This window comes from Mizuhopecten yessoensis, unplaced genomic scaffold, assembly GCF_002113885.1.
Source record: "Mizuhopecten yessoensis strain PY_sf001 unplaced genomic scaffold, ASM211388v2 scaffold6169, whole genome shotgun sequence".
NCBI classification, from domain to species: Eukaryota; Metazoa; Mollusca; class Bivalvia; order Pectinida; family Pectinidae; genus Mizuhopecten; species Mizuhopecten yessoensis.
Window position 1 is genome coordinate 267410 of NW_018406415.1, and position 4745 is coordinate 272154.

The following is a 4745-nucleotide window of genomic DNA, read 5'->3' on the forward strand; positions in this document are numbered from 1 at the left end:
CTGTAGGGTGGGGCTCAAAGGAGTCAGTGTGCTAAAATTTCTTCATTTTCCTTGTTAAGAATCAGAGGTGCTAGTTTCAAATCCTTTTTAGTCTGAAATCTGTATGCTAGATATTGAGTAAGGTGGTTTTATTGTTTTTTGTCACTTTGAATAATATTTCTGTTCATGTTAAAAACAAAATCAACTCTCTGTATAAATATATCAGGTGACCGTTAAGGCCCATGGGCCTCTTGTTAAAATAGAAGTTGTTTGTGTGTGTGTGTGTGTGTGTTCGTGCAGGTCAAATTCCTGGTGCAAAATTTATGTACAGCAAAACATATAAAAACCTATTTGATTGATTTATTGATATTTTTTTCTCAGGCTTTTAATATTAATTTTTGTTTGTCGTGTTCCAAATTTAAGCAGATGAATTATATATTAAAGTACATTTAAATGTATAATTTTTCTCTCGATAAATTAAAAATACTGAAGAAATAAAATAAATCACTCTGGGATTAAAAACATGACTGCTGTTTGACAAAAGCATGAATATACATGCGCTTATTGTTTTCTGCTGATTGAAAAAAAAATCTTTATAAAAATTAATGTGTTATACAAATTTTGCAAATTATTATTTGATATTATTTAAAACTATTAAGTAAAAATAAAATGTATTTATCTACATATATAAATAAGTAATACAATATATTTGTGGGGATCTGATGTCAAAGATAACAACTTGGTTGTACAGGTGACTGATTCCAGGAGTGCACAGATGTGTATGTCTGCACAATAGATGTGTGCTGTTACGTATAAATACCTACATTATTGTTCTTTATATGTGTGTTATAATTCCTGCAAATCGTCACTCAGGATTGTCCTGGATTGATTTTTAATTTGCCTCCATAAAACATTAGATAAACATCAATTGCAGAAAAACGTTGTCTGATGGATTGAGCAATAATTTCACATTACCAACATCGAGTAAATCGCTCTGAAATATTTTGCAACTAATTCTAGTTTCAATTTGTCACTTTGTTCAGTGGAGAGCAGATGAGCAATTTCAGCCAAATAAAACTGCAATAGGAAAGAGAGAAGTGTGTTTCCACTGGAATCGAAACAGCGACCCGGCCCCCCAAGTTTTCTAGGCCACAGCTGCATTGAGCTAAAGGGAAAATCTCTCTAGTGCAAAGCCTGGATGTAACCAATATCCCCATGTACAATTAAAATCTGCCACACTACCGCCCCCACCCCCCTTTTGTAAATGTATTCTCTCTCCCATTGAACACTTCACAACACAACAACCTGGGTTCTAACTCCCTTTCACAACAGGGAGGGCCATCATCATTTAATTTGGAGACACGTAGTCTAGTGGTAGAGGACGCCAGGCTAGTGACCAATAGGTTGTGGGTTCGAGTCACGGCACTGTGTTGTATCTTTGAGCAAGATACTTTAATCCACTTGTTCCAGTCTACTCAGCTGTAAATGAGTACGGGGTTGGACAGTGCTTTGTGACTCTACAACTAGGTTGTGATAAAGCGGTATATAAGAACCTCGAATTATCATTTTTAATATTTATTGAAATGGGGAAAAGAGTAATATGCTTTCATCGGGAAGCAAACCCTGTAAAGGAAATGTCCATGTATGTAACAGGAAGATAGAATGCCACTGTGATTCATTCAAACATGTATATGATACAAAGTTCTGTATCATGTGTACTGAAAGTAAATTATCAGCATGGTAAGATTACATTCACCCCTGAAGTCACATTTCAACTCTTCCAATTCAAAGGCTGGAGTAGTCCATTATGAAATTTCAGGGGTGAATGAGTTAAAATGTATGTTATTGATGAATTTACATGTGTCCTCTTCATCTCTTGTGTAAAGGATTTCTGAGAGGATATGCTAGTGATTTTAGTGGAAGAAATGTATATGACAAGCTTCAAAATAAATCAAAATAAATCAGAGCTTTGAAAACGGTGTATTTATACCCACAGAACTAGATGTATTGTTCAGAATACATGTGCATTTATTTTTCAAGACATATGATATGGATGGCTGACAAAACAGCCTTATCATCAAGTAAGCCTGCATTAGAGTTATATCAGGGACTGACATACAAGCTTTGTGTAGAAATCTTACACCTACAGAAGCCTAACCAGGGTTGTAAACTGACAAAAACCCTGTCTCTAGTAAAAACATTGACAAAGCTCACCTGATCTCCACATATATCATAATATGGTGTGAATCCCGATTTTTTGCGATAACAAGTAGGGTCTTTATTCTAACCGTTCATTCACTATACTGTATTTGATGTAATAAATACCCTGGGCTCTAAGCACATGGGAACAGAGTTAAAGTGTGGATATGAAACAGGTGGTCATGAAGCAACAAATGCTTACAACAGGCCGAGGAAAATCGGGTAAATCAGGGGCATTTTAAGGGATGGGGCGCTTAATTAATTATGTCTAACATGGTAGATGTATCAAGATGTATCAAGAAAGCATTTTAACTTAAAAAATGCCCTACTAATTTCTACTGTAATATTGTGAGTAAAATTTGAAATGACATCAAAGGATAATTACTTTTGTACATGTATGATTTATTCAGCAAGATTTATAGGTAGAAATTCAATTGTAACTCGTGCAGTGTGAATTCGTGATGAGAATTGGTATTAATTTTGACTTGTGAATGCTTATTCAAACATTCCTAACAAGTATGTTTACTTATACGTCACTGTTTATTTGGTAATTCTCAACAATGTATGAACATAAACAAGTGGGTGTATGTAATTGTTCATTTATCAACTTCCCTGAATAAACAATTTAAGTATGTGTACATTGCAGTTCATTTCCCCACTTCCCCTGGAAAATCAATTTATTTATAGTTGATAAGGTTTATAAATAATCTGTTGGAAACTGGTTAAGCTCACACATATTTAAAATTTATTTAGAATTACAAGTTGACCTTTCCATATGTATATCTAATTGGGTTTTTTTACAAAAAAAAAAAAAACATGGAAATATTTCTGGCATTTAAAATTTTTGTTTATCCTGAAAAAAAATCATTGATCCAAATGTTGGGAAATAATATTGATAACAACAATATAAATCCTGAATTTAAAACTTGTGTGCCATATTTCAGATCTTTAATACACCATAGGATTGATTTCGTCCTCCGTAACCTGACCAGCTCACTATCAATGTACAATGGAATTAACCTGTACACGAGAAACATCTGATGAGACAAAAAATCTATCATTTTCCATCTGTTTGTTCTTCACATTGTCAGTATTTGTAGCCAAAGTATGCTAATTCTACATCAATAATTGTCATATATAATTGAGCCTGGAAGATAATACCATACACACCAGTAGTAGTATATCCCTCGGCAGCTGTTGTGAAACCCTATCATTCTGAAGGTATAATTGAAACAGACCATGTGTGACAATGCTATGCTCTCCGTCTATTATAAGGGACATATCTATGTGTCAGTGTCTCTTGCATCTCATATTATTGTAACATTGTATATAAAAATAAACGAAATCAGAGATTTTTTATTAACCATAAGAATGAAAATTATTTTATAAGCCAGTGATCCCTGAGTAGGTTTTTATATTGATCATGGACCAGCTGATCCAGCTATATTGGCTCATCAAATACTGATGGATCCCAGCATGTCGGCCACACAAACTGTTACCTTGTCTTGTGGCAGTTTCCATTAAGATCAACTGTCGGCGTTTAGGATTGTGGAAATTAGTTAGGTATTTTATGTATTGACTAGTAGAATATCAATGAAGTTTATATTAACAGAGAATTTCTCTCCTTTCGGACTTGACTTGCATATACAACTGACAAAAATTGATATAAACTTCATTGCAAATCAAGCTACACTTGTATAATAATGTTTGTCACTACTGATATTGACATAACATCTGTTTATTTTCAGGTAAATGATTGAGTCTGATTTGCATACAGCCCTGAAGAGTCTAGTCACAATCATGTCAAGGTCACCAGGTCACCATGACAACCCAGGATACAGTGGAGTTCGGCTACAACTACTCATTGAAAATACTCTATCTCTCTATTTGCATATATATAATGTCTGGTTATAAATGTGATGGGATGTGATCATGTCTTCAGGAAAGGTATACCCAGCCTTCCCCAGCTCGCTGCACTGGAGTGTTTACAACATGGAGGTCATCAGGGGATCAACTGAGTAACCTTGAAGGTTGTGTAAACACAGATGGCAGAGATAAAGATGGTATTCAAAACTGTTTATGTCTGGGTTTTCTTTCAAGGAAGCCACAGTCATCTTTACTGAAGATGACATTTCTCTTTTATGTACACAGTGTTGAAATAAAAACTTCATATATGAAAATGTTTAATATTCACAAATCTGTAAATCAGTATTTTCATCTTAGAGAATCTTAAGATATGCCATATTTATTCAGATGAATGAACCCAGAGTATTTCATTGGAGTTGCAAGTGCATTGTATATGATTTTAATATTTCATCAATTAAAAATGCTATACAATGTGAAATGCTCGAAAATAGGTCAATTGTCCAATAAAATACAAGTATCCTCGAAGCATTAAAAAAAACAGTGTGGAAAAACTACTGTAACTTCAAATTTCTAAAACATGTTAGAAGTTGGGTACAACAGCTTAATTACACCACAAATGGTTACAAAACTACAGTTGTGGTATTGCACAACGTTACGCGGTGTGCACGGTGTGTGCACCATGGGCGAACGATGGCTGACGT

General features: G+C 34.3%; 1 long non-coding RNA gene across 1 annotated transcript in view; it reads left to right on the forward strand.

Moving 5' to 3' along the window:
• Positions 1-4371, forward strand: part of LOC110451696 — a 78821-nt gene extending 74450 nt beyond the window's left edge. The window contains exon 4 of the long non-coding RNA XR_002463100.1: positions 3927-4371. This is a non-coding gene — a long non-coding RNA (uncharacterized LOC110451696). The remainder of the gene's footprint in view (positions 1-3926) is intronic.
• Positions 4372-4745: the final 374 nt, after the last annotated feature.